Source organism: Triticum urartu, chromosome 4A, assembly GCF_056163025.1.
Source record: "Triticum urartu cultivar PI428250 chromosome 4A, HENAU_Tu73, whole genome shotgun sequence".
Lineage (NCBI taxonomy): Eukaryota > Viridiplantae > Streptophyta > Magnoliopsida > Poales > Poaceae > Triticum > Triticum urartu.
The window spans coordinates 560617227-560635193 of NC_141876.1; positions in this window are offsets into that span (position 1 = coordinate 560617227).

The following is a 17967-nucleotide window of genomic DNA, read 5'->3' on the forward strand; positions in this document are numbered from 1 at the left end:
CCAATGCATCGGTGCTTAGATTTTGTAGCTAAGCCTCCTCTATTTAATTGTTTAGTAATAAAACTCCTTCATGTATTTGTTGGTAGTCTTTTTGCCTAGGTCTACATGCTTAGCATTGGTTCTTATTGGAGTCACCATAATGTTCTCTCTCCTCTTTAATTGCTTTGCCACATCATTTTTCTGCCTATGTGGCACCCTTAGCACCTGTACACCTTGGAGCACTGGGAAGAGCCTTATCACTACCGTTGTTGCCAATGTGGCCGGAATCCTCACAGCCCCCGGCTTTTTCTTCAACAGGCATGTGTTCAATCTAGTTCCAACAATACCTTTATAACTGTTGCAGACCCACAAGGTTTGCAACAGGCAAAATGTGGTAAAGGGTTAGTAGTCGAAGAGATGCTTTTTCAGAATTTGGATTTAATAAGCAATTCTTAGAATGGAAATAGATGGTACACCAAGGTGCCTAGGCACCTTGATTGTTTTGGAAACCGTGGTATATTTAATTTGTCTCCTACAACTATTCTTCATGCAAGCGAATCAACCTGTGGTTGAGATGGTTAGGCGGACAGTGGTATTTCCAACCCACCAGGGTTCAAATCATGGTGCTCGCATTATTCCTGGATTTATTTCAGGATTTCCGGCGATGCGCTTTCAGTGGGAGGAGACGTTCCCATCGACGACGAGGCGCCTACGATGACTTCGTAAATCTCAAGATGATATGCCGGCTCAGTCTCTCGGAGATGCTCATAGGGGTAGGGTGTGCGTGTATGCGTTCATAGGGTGAGTGTATGCGCGTATATATGAGCACTTGTGTCTATACTGATGCTAAAAAAAACTATTTTTCATGCAAGACTTTCCCTGCTTACGTTTTATTTGTTTTTTTATTTATTAGGCATGCATGACTTGCCATACAATAAAACTTATTAATGTTTATTTTGTTTGAATTGATGCGGGTATCTAATACGTGTATTTTTGTTTGCTAACTATCTAATACGGGCATCTAATACCTACCAACAAAATTATGTACATAGGCCGGTACGTATATATCAGTAATTTTACTTTTGTTTCCTAACTATCTAGTATGGGTATCGAATACGTGCTGACGAAAAATAGTATTGCTACCAGTGAGTTTAATAGTAGCAGAGACATAATATATATGTAGTTCGGAGTCTGAATGTGGTGTGTGAAAACAATACATGCATCTTGGTAGTTATGATTTCGAATGCAAGACCTTTGTAGGACATGCAGCAGGTATTAACATTTTTTGTTCTGAATCCTTAACCCCTTAGATAGTGTAGTCTGTAGTTGTAAAATAATCCTGCCTCTGGACAGTTAACAGAGAAAATCGTTCCGTTGGGTATATGTAAGTAACCAATATTAGTATTCAGCGTGTGTGGACTGAATGTGGTGCGTGAAGTTTGTGGAAGTTCAGGGGGGGTTGTGAAGTTTGTGCGTGATAAGTAACCAAGAAATAGATTAACGTTTTTTGTTGTTGTTTCTGGAAGTTGAGGGGGGTTGGGGACTGTAAGAAGTTTATATGAACCATTTTTTTAGCTGTTTTAGTATACCATTTTCTCAGCTTTAATGCATTTGACTGAATCATCATTTAGCTTTTAGTCACCGATATGCCTGAGGATAATTACCATAAGTGTTTCATTCTAGTTCTCTTCAGTTATACTATTTGTTAAGTCTTCAGTTATTTGTTCTTGTTCGTCAGTTTATATAAACATTAAAGTGAAGTCATTGTTTTGTGCCCTGGAGCGCGCCTGAGGAGTGAAGGGGTATTCGTCTGCTTGCCTTGTTGCAATTGCTTCAGTAGTGGAGCAACTGCGTAAAAAAAGGCAAACTTTCGCAACCTTGCCGAGCTGGACCTTGCCACCAGGTGAAAGTAAAAAAAGAATCAACGGTCAAAACCCAAAAGAAAGAGTAGAAGGGGAAAGAAGAGATTACATAAACACTATTCTGATCACGGGATCAGAATAATATTCTGATCACAACATGAACTTCCCGAGTAACGCGCCTGACCCTCCCCGAGTACTATGTTGAACTTCAGCTAAAAGGTGTCCAAATGGAGCTTGTGATATACCATTGGAAAGCTATGGACATCAGTATCATGACCCAAGTTAAATTTTTGGCAAAATATAAGCGGTTTAAGAGCAGTTTTGAAAACCGTTTTTTCTTCATACAAAAAACGTGAATCGTATTTTCGATCGCATTTTTAAACCGTTTATCGGAATGAGGCAAATAATATGGCGTTGGAAAGCTGCTGAAAACCGCTCCTTCCACATGTTGAAAGTTTTCTCTAATTCCCTACGGTTAAAGAGTAATTCGGAAAATCGTAAAATTTCGTAAACCGAACACCTGAGTTCGTATTTTTGACGCCATTTCTAAACGGCTAATCCAATTGAGGCAAATAATATGGCGTTGGAAAGCTTATGAAATGCGCTACTTTTTTATGTTAAAAGCTTTTTCTAATTTTGAATAATTTAAAAGTAATTTAGAAAATGGTACAACTTCCACCGAGTTTGTATTTTTGAGCTAATTTTTTAACCGTACGTTCAAATACAGCAAATGATATGGCGTTGGAAAGCTTGAAGAAATGCGAAACTTTTTTGTATATATATTGTTTCTCCTAATTCACTACGGTTTTATGTCAGTTTTGAAAATGGTTAAAAACGTATTTTTACCGTAATTTCTACAAACTTTATCGGAATGGAGCAAATAATATACCGCTGAAAAGCTACGGAAAATGTGAAACTTTTTCATGTTGATGGTTTTCTCTGATTCCTAGCCATTTTCAAGTAATTTCGAAAACGGCGGGATCATGCGTTCTGCCTAAATCGCGAAACAGATTCTTCGAAAATGCACCGCGTGAAGAACCTGAACTTCTCGACGCGTGTACCTGAACTTCACTCTGTTTTTCACGTGATTTTTTTGCTTGTAGGTCTCCATCCACTGCTCGTAACTCTTCATCCACTCACCGGAATTGAGCAGGTGATATACCGATGGAAAGCTGCTGTAAACACGCAACTTTCCCGTGTTGATCATTTTTTCATAATCGCGATGATTTTAAAAGTTTTTCATCTAAAATTCATTCACCGTAGTAGTTGAACTTCCTGCTGTTTTCACGTTGAACTTCTGTGATGAATTTTTGTTTGTAATTTTCTCATCCATTCGTTAGTGTTACACAAATAATATTCATTTTGTACAAACGTCTCTCGCAATAATTTTTTTAAGTTTCTCCGACCAAGGACTTAAACTTACACAAATGATATTCTTGTCATTTTGAGGTAAATTAGAAAATGGCGAGATCATGATTTCTGCGTTCATCGCTAACGGAAATGCACTGCGTGAAGTAGTTGAACTTCTGGGACATGTCTGTTTGAACTTCACTTTGTTTCACTTTATTTGTATCTTTCTTATATGAAATACACACTATGTAGTACATGAACTTCCAGTTGTTATCACTTTTGAACTTCTCTCTGGTTTGAGAGAATTATTTTAAAACACCAAAAATTACATATTTTTTAATATATTTTGGACATCTAAATACACGGTGAACCTCTCTGACAAGAATTTTTTGAATTTTTCCTCGCCGAGCAATTGAACTTCGAGCAACCATTCTTTTCGTTTATGAGTTGTTTTTAAAAGTGCAAAAAATGGTTGTGTTTTTTATTTTTTTTCAATAGGTAAATCCTAGGTTTTAATAAATTCCGAACTTCTCTGTTATTTCAATTTTGAACTTCATCTTTTTCGTAATCTCTCACCCGTTTATCGGAGTTGCACAAATGATATACCGTGCCGATTACCTCTCTCACAAGAAGTTCTGAACTTTCCCGTGCCGAGTGAACTTCTCGCAACTAAATTGTTATACTTTAACTTTTTAATTCTATTTTCTCATATGAAAACACACACCTTTGCAGTACGTGAACTTCTGGCTGTTATCAACTTGAACTTCTCTTGGTTTCGCTTTAGTAGCGGAAAAAAATCTGAGTTTGGTATAGACATCGAACCGCTCTAACTTTTTTTATTTGAACTTCTCTGTGTGTTTTTCAAAAATGTGGAAACTGGTGTTTTGATATGTCAATTTGAACTTCTATGCTTTTTTAGAAATGAGAAAAATCATTTTTATAAACATTGAACTACTTTGTTTTTATTTGAATTACTTGGTTATTCTTTAATAATTATGAAAATATTAATTTTACAATAAAAATCAAACCTTTTAACTTCTTTTTTTGAACCCCCCAAGGTTTCATCCTTGAACTTCTCGGTTCTCATCCTGTTAACTAAAAGTTATTTTTTTGCGAGCCGAATGGGTTTGTTTGTTGAAATATGTTTTGTTCTTTTGAAAATGAAAATGCTTTGAGAAAATTTGTACATTTTCTACTCACGCATGAAATTTTTTTTTGATTTGGGAAGGTGTGTAACACATAGCACGGACAGAGGCAATTGTTCTTATTATTTTTATTACAATTATTAGAGACATAAACACAAATAGATTCAACATATTACTTTTATTATTATTTTTGGAAAAGAGAAATAGAAACTGAATTGTATAGTGAGAAGTTACATTTTTTTGAATTGTGAAAAGTTGGATTTTCAGATTGAAACTTTTCTGTTGTTTTATTATCTATCTTCTCTTTTACAAATTGAACTATGCACATTTTGCAGGGTGAACTTCTGTTTTTTAATAGAAACACAAATGAATTGCTAGAAAGTACAACCAACTGTTGCTGAAAGTTTTTTGGTTCAGGCATCAACTCACGCACGACACAGCAACACTGTAGAAACTGAACTGCTCCTTCGTGTGCCCCGCGGGATTCTGTCAGTGCCATTGTTTCCGGTGCTCTTAGTTCTGTAGGACGGAGGATGATGATCGATTACACAAAGGAGGCCCAAACGGGGACCTCTGCCGATGGGGCTGGGGATGCTAATGCACGACGGCATCAGGCCGAGAACAAACAGAGAAAATTACATGAGCAACAACAAGATGGAGGGCTGGGCGTCGTCGGGGCCGGTGGAGAGGAGCGGGGACGAGGGGCATGCATCGCCGCAGTAGTGCGCAGGGGCTTTCCTCAGCGGGGCAGCAAGATCCAGAGTTGGTCACTGGAGAGGTTGGCAGGGGCACTCATCACCTGGGGCGGGAAGATAATGTGGACGGCAGCGCGCGTTGATGGACAGAGAGAAGGAAAAGTTGTGATGCCGGGGAAGGTCTGACTCGATGGTCGCTGCAGTCCAAAAGCGACAGTGAGTACACCGGTGGTCACCATCGGTGTCCATCGATCGCACGCATCTGCGGTCATCAGAGACCCGCAGGGTGTAGGGACGGCCGAATCCAGTGGCCAAAGTACCGGCAGAGCCCATCCGGCGGGCGAGGGTCGTCGTGGCGAATCTTGCGGGGTGAGGAGCTGCGGTTGAGGTAGATGGCGACAGCGACGGCGACAGAGGGCGGTCGGCGACGCGATGGGATCCAGGGCCAGCGACGGCGGGCGGCGGTGCGATGGGATCCAGGGCCAGTGACGGCGGGGGGCGGCGGCGGAGGAATCTGGGTTGTGGGCGCGGTGGCTGGCGATCTGAGGAGTGGGCGCGGCCCGCCGGCGAAGATGGCGGCGGCGGCGCGTGGGGAGCCGGCCTGGACCCGGTCGTGGGGAGGTGCAACGGCTGTTGGGAGGCTCGCCGGTCATTGGGAGGATGGGGGAGGCGCACGGCGACGGGGATGGCTGCGGCTGGGAATCGGGGAGAGTGGGGAGAGGTGGGGAACGTGGGTTTTTTATTTTTTGTTTCGCTGTGTGTCGGAGAGTTCAGGAACATCCGCTCGGCTCCTATATAGGGCCGCCGTGATCCAAATAACTATTCTGATCCCGGGATCAGAATAGTGCTCCTATATATATATATATATGTATGTATGTATGTATCTATATGTATGTATATATATATAGAGAGAGAGATAACTCCTCTTCTGTACTCCTGAGAATATGTATTCCCATTCTCAATATATCTTGTATACGCATTAATTATATCTCTTTATTATTCTTAATATACTTCATTAAATATTCTAAGATACCCCAATACGAGTTTTGTTGAAAAAATATCATCTGCGACATACTTTTTGTAATATACCTTTTTCACGTACAAACACATCAGTATATACGTAAACATTTAAAAATATGTAGACTCACATTAATTTTTTCATGAAACTCATTTTGGGGTATCTAATAATTATTAATGAAGTATATTAAAGATAATAAAGAGGTATAAAAGATTCATCTATGTGGTATATGAGGAGCTAGAGTACGTACTCCCAGAAATACACAACCATTTTAATATATATATATATACATATATATATATATATATATATATATATATATATATATATATATATATATATATATATAAGACTCCTCTTTTATACTCCCAGGAGTATGTACTCCCACCCTATTAAATGGCCCAATAATTAAAATATTAGCAAATTGTGTTGCATGCGCAAACAACTTTCAAGATTATAGGTAACGGGTGCATGTTATCCAATGGAAAGTCTGTTTCCTTTGCGGGGGAAAGTTAGGTTTTGTTACGGAGGTGAGATGGCACTTGGAACGCAAGTAGTATATACCCTTAATTTATTTGCTGAACTTTAGTATATACCCTTTATACATCTTGAGATTGGGAATGAAGCACTAAAAAAAAGATACAGACCTTTTTCATCTACATCATGCTAGCAGTATATACCTCATATGTGTTTTAATATATTTCAAATTGGTGGTGGATGTATATACCCAACTACATGCCAGGCATATACCTGTTTTCTTTTTTTGTAAATAGGTCTGTACTGCCTTTTTCAGTAGTATATGCTGAACTTTTGAAGGAGTATATACCAACGAAATTCAAGAAGTATACACTGCCAATTTTTTTAAGGTGTATATACCAACAAATACTCAAGGAGTATATATTGCCATTTTTTGTGAGGAGGAGTACATACTTCATTTTTAGATAGATTTATACTTAGCTACCAAATGAGTATGCCATACTTCTATTTGAAATCAGGACTATATACTGCTTTGCAGCCAAAGGAGTATGTACTACTATTTTCGCAAAAAACAAGAGGAGTTTATACTACTACTTTGCAGCCATAGGAGTATATACGACCAGAAACAGATGGTTGGTTATACTATATGACTTGCAGCAAATTAAAGAAGTATATACTACTCCAACACAAGAGAGATATTTGTACCAGATAACAAATAAAAGATATTTGTACCAGATAACAAATAAAAGTACGCACTTGCTTTTGCATCTCCCAATTCGAGCATATATTTACAATAAAAATGAATTAGAATACAAAAGAGTATATCTTGTGACCAATCTGAATATGTTTCGCCAGATGTCAATACACACTTCCTTTCCAAAGCACAAATTTGCTGCAGTTTAATGTAAGATCTGAAAGTAAAGAAGTATGGTTGTTTTGTCAAGAACATGAGCAATAGTGAAACAAGAAGCTCGGAAACTCGTTAAACTATGAAGAGATGGTGATTGCTTCATAAATTCAGTATGTCAAAAGAGAAACAGTGCAAGTGTATTAGAACTAGAATTCCATCTAATTTACAAGATGACCTTTGCTTTGTAGCTTAAACTAGGATAGCAAAAAAAAAAAGCTCTACGCTGTCTCACTTTTCTTCTTATGGGATAAAAAAAGCTAGAAAGAAAATGTGGTATAATTAGTTTTCTGGACAAATATGCCATGAGTATGCTCAGAAATATGAGCATGTTCATCTAAAAATAGTATATTCAGAGCTATGAGTATTATTAGTATATTCGTTACAAAGGAGCATTTTCCTAATGTCGTGGTATTTCTCACGGGGGGCTTGCGAGTCGACAGATGTCTCAAGGGCTTAGTGTGTGGGTAAGACTGCTGCTGATAGGACCGGGAGCGGGTATGCGAGTAGCACGCGGTGATTTACCCAGCTTCGGAGCTCTCCGGAGAGATAATACTCCTACTGCTGCATGTCTGAGTGTATCTATCTGGGGTGTACATCGGGCAGTACAAAGTGCTCCTAGAGCTGTATCTGGGATCAATGCCAAATGCATCTGATCTGGTATATGCCTATACGAGGCATGCTAGTGGCCAGCCATGCTCATGGCCGTGAGCATGTATGCTCATGTGGATGGATGGATGGATAGCTAGCTTGCTAGCTTGTGTGTGTGTGTGAGAGTCCATCCCCTGGATGGATGGATATGTGCCTTTATATAGGCATGGCTAGCTTAGAGAGTAAGCTATGTAGGCATGGTGGGGTGTCATGCTTGTTCCCTGGGTCACTTCATAAATAGTGCCAGGGGACAAGTGACACTATACATGATGGCATCGAGGTACAGCCGTCTCGTCCGCGGTATGGCCGCCACGTCAGGGTCTTGTCGATGTCGCTTCGGGCTGTAGTCGGCAGCCGGCTGGCTGGTGCAGTCGGCAGCCGGCTGGTTAGCGTAGTCGGCAGCCGGCTGGTAGGCGCAGTCGGCAGCCGGCTGGGGAGCCGGCGGAAGCGGCCGGGCAGTCGGACTGAGGGGCTTTGCCAGCCCCGATGTCTTGAAGTATCATCTTGCCGTCTTCGGGGTATTCGTGTCCAATTACTCCGACAGTAGCCCCCAAGCCTCCGGGCAACTTGGCAAAGTTGGGCGGAGGTTTTTTGGCAAATGTTCATGGAAATGATCATAAAAAGGACAAAGTTAGTCCACGCAAATATATCATAAGCTTGCTTTTAGTATTGCAAGTTTTATGCGGAGGGTGCCGACTCGGTTTCGTCCAAACCCCCTTCAATCTTTTTCATGTTCCCTCCACTCTTTGGCTTGTGCTCTTGCTTGCCGGACAGCCGCTCTGCAGTCTGTGGCTGAGAGTGAGCCGCGAAGTGGAGTGTACAGTACTCAGAGTCTGGGAGCAGATTCAACCGAGTAGATACTTGTAAAGGAAAATGGCCGGGTCGCCCGAACGTTTTCCTTCCCGGGCGTTTTTCGCGTGGGTGGCCTCCAGCGTTCACTCTTGCTAGTCGGCAGCCGCTCTGCGGTCTGTGACTAAGAGTGGGCCTTTGGTACCGCGCACGGTACTAAGCCGTCTGCGGGAACTAACGTCTCAGGCCAAGCGGCCAGCCCCCGGGCCAACTCTGGCTGGCGTCGGGGCAAACAGTGATGCTACTGTAATAAAATGCGGAGACAGCCCCCGAGCATCGCTCGGGGTTATCCGTGCTTGCGTAGTGCAAAAATATGCGGGTGAGGAGCTCACATTGATTTTCGTGTAGTCACGGTTGTTGAAGACAGCCGGCGCGACTCGGCGCTCGCGGAGCGCGCCGGCGCACCCGCTGGGTGTAGGGCCGACTGCTGAGCAGTCGGGCCGGATCTTCCGGCATCTACTTTGTCTTCATCTTCGCAGGGGCGCGTCAGCGCACCCGCTGGGTGTAGCCCCCGAGATTCGGGCCGACTGCTGAGCAGTCGGGCCGGATCTTCCGGCAACTACCTTGTCTTCTTTCTCGCGGGGGCGCGTCAGCGCACCCGCTGGGTGTAGCCCCCGAGATTCGGGCCGACTGCTGAGCAGTCGGGCCGGATCTTCCGGCAACTACCTTGTCTTCTTCTCTCGCGGGGGCGCGTCAGCGCACCCGCTGGGTGTAGCCCCCGAGATTCGGGCCGACTGCTGAGCAGTCGGGCCGGATCTTCCGGCAACTACTTTGTCTTCTTCTTTTTCTTCTTCAGACGGCTGAAGGGCGGACCCCGACACGGCAGTCGGGCTCTTTGCAGCCGGCCAGATAGCCAACGGTCGGACGTATATCTGGCAGTCGGACGCATTTTTTTTCTCTTCTCTCTTTTTTTTCCAGCCGAACAGCCATCCTCTTCTAGCCGGCCCCCCTTCTTTGTCTTCTGGGCAGCCGGCCAGCGAAGGCCACGGCCGAGGCGGGAGGCGGCCGTCGCAGGCGCGAGTCGGCGCGGAGCTCAGCCGGCCTTCGACCGGCGCGACGCAGCCGGCCACGGGGCGCGCAGGCGGAGGAGTCCGCGCGGCGGGGTAGGCAACGGGCGTGGGAGCAGGCGGCCGGGTGCGGGGGTGAGACGGCAAGGCCGGCACGGGCAACCGGCCGAGCCCCGGAGGCGGCTCGACGCAGAGCAGCCCGGGGCAGAGGGCGGGCGCGGCGCGGAGGACCCCGGCGGCTGCCGCTCGGGCGGAGGAGCCGGCCTCGGGCAGCGGGCACGCCTGCGGTCGAGGCGGAGCAGTCGGACGGCGGCAGACGCGAGGCGCAGCCGGGTCGGCGGAGGAGGAGGAGGCCGCAGGGGGCGGGGCCGCGCCTGGAGCAGCTCGCGGAGGCGGAGCCGAGGGAGTCAGCCACGGGGCGGGGCGGGCGCAGACCCGGCAGGCCTGGGAAGCCGGCAGGGTGCGCGGAAGCCGGAGCCGGCCGGAGCGGGCGGCAGGCGGCCGCAAGCGGAGGCGGCCAGGAGGGGAGTCGGCCAGGGGCGGTGGCGGACGCCAGAGCTGGCCGGAGCGGGCGGGAGCCGGAGGCGGCACAGGCGACGGGCGCGCGGGAGCCGGAGGCGGCTCGGCCAACGGGCGCGCGGGAGCCCGCCAGCCGAGCGAGGAAGCGGCCAGACGCGGGCGACGTTGGGGACGGGATCCGGCGGGCGGCACAGGTGACGGGCGCGGGAGCCGGCAGCCGGGTGCGGGGACGTAGAGGGGTTGGCGGCTCGACGCCGCCGGCGCGGGTGGAACCCGGCGTGGAAATGGTGCAGGCGGGGACGGCCAGCCGAGCCAGCACGGACGCTGGTCACGGCGGTGAGGGGCGCAGCCGGCGCGGCAAGCCGCGGCTGGGCGGAGCAGAAGCCGGCACGGGGCCGGCGGGCTCGCGGGAGATGGTCGTGGCACGGAGACGGCGAGTCGTGCGGGGCGGCCCGAGCCGCAAGCCGGGCGAGGAGGGGCGCCGGAGCAGCACAGCTCCAGCGGGGCGGCGTGCGGCCGCGGGGATGGTGGAGGGGCGCGCAATCATGGCAGGAGAGCGGAGCAGAGGGCAGTCGGAGACGCAGCATGGTATAGAAACACACCATCCTCTGGGCATGGTCTGGGTAGTGTACAGGTCGTGTCCGATCCATATCTGAGAAGTGTATGGGCAATGTATGGCCATGGTTGACTGTTTGACTTAGCAGCTAGCTAGCTCGCATAAATGGTATGTGGAGGAATGAACGCGTGTGTCGACCGGAGCAAGGCGCAACACGGAGGAAAGCAGACGCGAGCGTCGCGTGGACGGACACGGCCGACCGAGGCGAGGCCCCGCGCGCGGCGCGCGCGCGGACGGATGGTCGGCGTTGCGGTGGTGGTGAAGAAGGCAAGGCCGATGGCGAGGTCACGCCGCCCCTCACGGCCGTTCCAGGGGCATGCCGATGTCGAGCCCCCGACCGCTATCGGAGAGGCGGCGCGACGCCGCGATGATGAAGACGAAGAGGCCGACGGCGAGGGCGCGCCGCCCCTCGCAGCCGCTCCGGGGGCGGGTCGATGTCGAGCCCCCGAGTGCTACCGGAGTGACGGCGCGACGCCGCGGCGGAGGCGACGAAGAAAAAAGGGTCCCGCCCGGACAGCGAAACCAGCAGCAATGTGGTAGCGTAGTAGTAGTACCGCCCCAAGGTGGGCGCCAACTGTCGTGGTATTTCTCACGGGGGGCTTGCGAGTCGACAGATGTCTCAAGGGCTTAGTGTGTGGGTAAGACTGCTGCTGATAGGACCGGGAGCGGGTATGCGAGTAGCACGCGGTGATTTACCCAGCTTCGGAGCTCTCCGGAGAAATAATACTCCTACTGCTGCATGTCTGAGTGTATCTATCTGGGGTGTACATCGGGCAGTACAAAGTGCTCCTAGAGCTGTATCTGGGATCAGTGCCAAATGCATCTGATCTGGTATATGCCTATACGAGGCATGCTAGTGGCCGGCCATGCTCATGGCCGTGAGCATGTGTGCTCATGTGGATGGATGGATGGATAGCTAGCTTGCTAGCTTGTGTGTGTGTGTGGATATGTGCCTTTATATAGGCATGGCTAGCTTAGAGAGTAAGCTATGTAGGCATGGTGGGGTGTCATGCTTGTTCCCTGGGTCACTTCATAAATAGTGCCAGGGGACAAGTGACACTATACATGATGGCATCGAGGTATAGCCGTTTCGTCCGCGGTATGGCCGCCACGTCGGGGTCTTGTCGATGTCGCTTCGGGCTGCAGTCGGCAGCCGGCTGGCTGGTGCAGTCGGCAGCCGGTTGGTTAGCGTAGTCGGCAGCCGGCTGGTAGGCGCAGTCGGCAGCCGGCTGGGGAGCCGGCGGAAGCGGCCATGCAGTCGGACTGAGGGGCTTTGCCAGCCCCGATGTCTTGAAGTATCATCTTGCCGTTTTCGGGGTATCCGTGTCCAATTACTCTGACACCTAAAAAGGAGTATGTTCATTTAAAAATAAGTATATCAGATCTATGAGAATATTAATTTACAAGGACAGTACACGTCAAGTTTGTTCATCTAAACAGTTCGTGGGAAGTAACTAGCATATGTAATTCATTATGGTCTTTTTACATAGAAGTAGGAAAATCTATAGACAACTAGAAGAAAATCCTAACAAATTACCCCAGAATCATGGTGACATTCTTCTTTGATGGTCAAGGAATCGTGGTGACATTCTTCTTTTATGGCCGAGGCCAGCAGTTTGCAATGCCTCTCTTGAACGCCCTGAATATGGATAAGTGGATGCATACATAGCTGAGCCCGTACGTATGTCGCCGACGGATTCATCGTAGTTGTCCGAGTTCTAGTACCCTCGGCCACCTGGAGAACCTCCATATAGGGCACAAAAAAAACTGTTTATTCTTCTCTAGGAAACGACAGAGCAGGAAAAATAATAGGTTGATCGTATGGAGACTAACCGCATGCTGCTGGCCCTTGGCTTCAAGATCCGTTGTACTGATGCATAACTCTCATCCATGTGAACTAGCGACGCGGAAGGCAACGACAAGGCCATAGATAATCACCTGGAATCCAACAGAAGGAGGATCTTCCCAAGGATCTGGTTTTACATGTCGTTGGTTACCTCCGCAAGTCTCGCATCTCATCGTCGTCGTCAGATGTTGTAGTGCCGCCGCCGTCGTCGCCTGTCGTGATACGTCGGCAAGGTTGTGACATGCCATAGGAGGAGCCGCCGAGAGTGGATATTTTCTATGAAGGTATCTTCTAAAATTTGTATTCCGGTGAGAACAGCTAGTTATAATCCCTAAAAACATGGATCGGTCAACAAACTTGTAAACGAGCGCGGTCCTCGCATGCAACAGTTGTTGTTTTCTTAAATAAAAAGCTAAGCAGATTTAAGCAGCGATTTGGGCGTCTAAAAAAAGAGGCACACATGGCATTGGGAGTACGTACTCCTAGGAGTACTAATCCATTTTCATATATATATATAGGGTCGCGTTATTCGTCATCCTGGGTGAGGAATAATTATTCTTCAACCCCTCTCTATTTTGACATCAAGGCACCGTATTTTTACGTTTCGTAATTTTTTTCTTATTTCGTACATAAAAAGAGAACGTAAGAAAATACGTACTTGCCATAAAAAGTATTTTATGTTACGTAAAATTACGAATGTATGTAAAATATATATATAATGTGAGTTTTCTGATCTTATATTCTATATTTTTGCTTTTTTATACCAAAATTTACATATTGAATCAATATGCATGTAACTATTTATATTTTAAACGTAATTTATTTAGAAAGCGATCATAAGATTATCTCGGATGAAAAATAATTTATTTTGCACCCTAAATTATGAATAGAGAGAGAAGCATACGCGATAGCTACAGCTCTGTCTCAGTCCGTGTCATGTCAAGTAATTAGCTACAACAGCCTACAGCTCGCTTCGGGGGCGGAGCCACAGGGTGGGCCGCGGCTCACCCTGGAATTTTGGATCAGCCTATTATACATATACATCTATAACTGGGCCAGAGTTAAAAAACGGCCCAACGCACATACCGGTTGACCCACGCAGGCAAGCCCAGTCCAAGTAATGCCCTCGCATGGCACTGCTCGACCCCGACGCCCAGCCTCCTCACCAATTCATCATCGCCGTTCCTCACGACCTCGCCGCCCGTCGCTGGCCGGAACCCGGCGCCCAGGAGGCTCCCGCGGTCCCGCCTCTCCTTCCCGCCCGCCCTGCCGTCCGTCCCTCTGGTCCGGCCGTGCCTCCCTGCCCGTGCCCCTGCCCTGCGCGCGGTTGCGGCTGCGCCCCTGTCCTTGCCCTCCTGCAAATCCTGCGGTAGTCACTGCCGCTCAGTCACCACACCAGCCCCAGGAATACCCCAATTGTAAAGGTATCCTAAATTCTGACTTGGGGTTTGATTTTTTGTACTATGCTATCCAGTACATGAATAGATACCTAATTTTGCACTAAAACTTAATTGAGAATTTTAATGTGTTGTAAGACCATATTGATCTACATATTTCTTTGTGATATTGGTAGTTAGTTAGGGCATCTTCAACGCTAGGCGCTAAGGGCATCTACAATGCCGGGCGCTAGTGCCGGGCGCCAGGATTAATAATGTGCTCAATTGGCAGCTAGAGTAACAAATCCCAGCGCCTTACCTGGCGTCGGCGCAAAGGTTGGAGGCGGGCGCTTCTCCTTTTTTTTCTCCAGCAGGCCTTCAGCGATGCATGTAGCGACAGGTCTTCCAACTGGTTTTGCTATTAATTAGCGACCGTCGTTAGCGCTCCCCGTTGGGTAAAAAGCGCTAAGCTGATTGTTTTTATTTTACGGTATTTATTTTGTCTTCCTAAGCGCCTACACAAGCGCTCTGCAATGGAAATGCTAACGCAGGTGCTATAAGCGGGCGCTACGATGGATTTTCTTGTCGTTACGCTTCATTCCCTGCTGATCCTGAGATTTTTCTTGGCGTCGACGTGTGAGGTGGCACCGGACGCTTCAGTAAAAAAAAATGTCTCACGTGTGGATATAAGTCATATAACGGGAGTCGGACGCTACACAGGACGCAAAGGAAGGAACAGAAATCCACCAGGTACGTACGGATCTTGCGGTGAACTTCGATGGACGCTTTGTTAGCAGCATTGGAGGTTACAGGCGCTTGCATTTTTTTTTAATTTGCCTAAGCGTCCGCAGATTGATACGAGCGTTGGAGGCTGAGACTCTTACGTCGGTGCTAAGTGGTAAATTATTAATTTTTTCTTCTCAAGCGCCTGTACAAGCGCCTTCTCATTGGAAATGCCCTAAGGGTGGACGCTACGAATAATTTCCAGTCTGATCGGCAGTTACGCCCTCAATTCCTAGGGGTCCGGAGCTGCAGCGACGGAAAGAAAGGCATCGAGCGCTTGCCTCTTTTTTTTTCCCACGAGATGAGGCGCGAGCGTTGTTTTCCATACGTATTTAGCGCCCATGGTTAGCCCCAGCGTTGGAGCAGATAACGCTTGGGGATTTTTAAACCTTTTGCTATTTATTTTTTTCTGTGTAAGCACCTAGATAAGCGCCTACTATTGTACATGCTCTTAGACTAGCCACAGTGGAAGTAACTTTAATAGTAACATCGAGTCCAACTCAGCAAATTTGCTTATGTGGCAATGAGTTAATAAGAAAAGAGGTAGTTATAGTAACTTAGCTAGTTACTGTAACATCACATGTCCCAATGCAATATGAGCCTATAACCTAATAAATGAATCTTTGCATGTTACCATCCTTAAGTTACTACGCACTAGGGAGATAGTAATATAGTCCAGGGATATGTGTATGTTACTATCCATTGTGGCTAGTTTTACTATGTTCGATGTGATATTGGTTGTCAAAAAAAATTTAGGAGTGGACTACCCTGTTGTCAGATGCTAGCTCCGCCACTGGCTCGCTTGGTCAAGTTTGGTCAGGTCTACATATGAAAGTTTCTCCGGATGAGTGCATGGTTGCAGATAAAAACAACCTGCAATTCGTCGCCATCCTCGCGAAAGGATCGGAACTCCTTCCTCCATGCGCGAAGGACGCATTCTCGGGCTGAAAGTTCTCTCTCTCTGTCTCTGGAATTCGTCTACGTTCCTGGAGAGCCGTGTACCGAGGGTAGTTGCGTGACCACTGAATGGTGGCCGTATCCGGTATCTAGCTGAACGAAGCCAAAGGCAGCAGCAAGTGGCATGGACCAGGCAAAGCAGGAACCATGCATGTACACACGTTCGCTAGCAGGTCCTACGCCAACGTAGTAGTACGTACTTATCCGGCCGAAGAAGAAAGCGAGGGCAAAATTAACAAATTTGACCTCAAAACGAAAGTATTTCACAAACTAAACTGTTTTTGAAAGTATTTCACACCGCTGACCTTTTTGTGTAGCGTCCGACAACAAGGCGCTGCACTCTACTGTGCAACTCCTTACAGCTAGGCGCTGCACAGTGTAGTGCAACTCCTTAAAGCTAGACGCTGCATAGTGTGGCGCCTAAATGTTAGGCGTTGCACAGTAGAGTGCAGCGCCTTGCTGTCAGGCGCTGCACATTAAAGGTCAGCCGAGTGAAATACTTTCAAAAACAATATAATTTGTGAAATAGTTTCGATCTAAGGTATTTGTGCCTTTTGCCGAAAACGAGAGGCCGGCCGAGTGGACACCTGCGTACGGTTCACACGTTCCCGGCGTACGTGCTCATGGAAAGCTAACCTGACACTGACATAAGGAGCCTTCTGTTTGAGCAAAAGGGTTACGCAGGGCAGTAACCTGACCAAACGGACTGAAAGTGTATGTATGTATACCTATTGTTTTACACATCCCGCACGTGCGTCGCGCCCTTGAGGCCTTGGCCGTCCCGATCTTATCATGTCCGGTGCGGTCATCCACCGAGGGAAAGGAAAGAAAAATGGCGCGCGGTGCGGTGCGGCGGTCAGGTCCGTCACGCCCCTTCCCATCCCGCGTGCGGATCAAACTTGAACGTTCTTTTTGACTCGCGCGGTGCGCCCATCCATGCTTCGTCTCCGTACCGGCGCGGGCTGGGCTGGGCCTCTAATGCTACTAGTTGGTTCGGCCTGGCACTGCAGCAGGCACAATACAAGAGCTACAATGCTCTCTTTTTTATTTTATTTTTATTCTGTTTCCCTTAATGTTTGCTGCTGATTTAAATTCAAATGAGGGTTTACTTCCCACCTGAAAAACCTGTAAATTCCTGTCTAATCTCACTGGTGCAACCCAGCACACACAACAAATTTCACAAGTTTTGGAGATTATGTTTTTATTTCTAAACATATAATCCCAATTTGATTATGTTTTTATTTCATAAGTTCAGGGTTTTACCAATTTGATTAATAATTCTTAGAAATTTTATTATAGCTTCCAAATATTATTGGAGGATTAGATTCAAACTTTTAAGAGATTTCACAACGTAAAATCCCTCCTCCTAGATAGATCCAAGATTATCATTTTATTTATTTAGGTTCTAATTAAGATTTCCAAAATTATTTTATACTCCATCCATCCTTGTCTACAACAAGGTCACTTTGTTTTCATGCCAAACTTTAACTTGTATATTTTGGTCGTCAAAATATGGGTTATATCAACAATATATCATCAAAAGGTTATTTGTAATATGCATCAAGGGCATGCTTTTTGTGGCATATAACTCACATCTTTTTGGTAGCTTAATGTACAAAGTTAGACATAAAATGTGAAGAGACCTTGTATATATAACGAGGGAGTACCATTCTTAAACCTTTGTAAAGATTGAGAGGATCCATATCACACACACACACACACACACACACACACACACACACACACACACACACATATATATATATATATATAGTAAATTCAAAACTTGGATATTAAAAAAATTATTTCAAAATTACTACATTTTATACAGTGTTTTACTAGATTTTGTACATAGCGTTACTGGGGTGTAGAATAAGCTACTCTACACTCACGCTTAGAATAGCGTAACCCTATATATATATATATATAT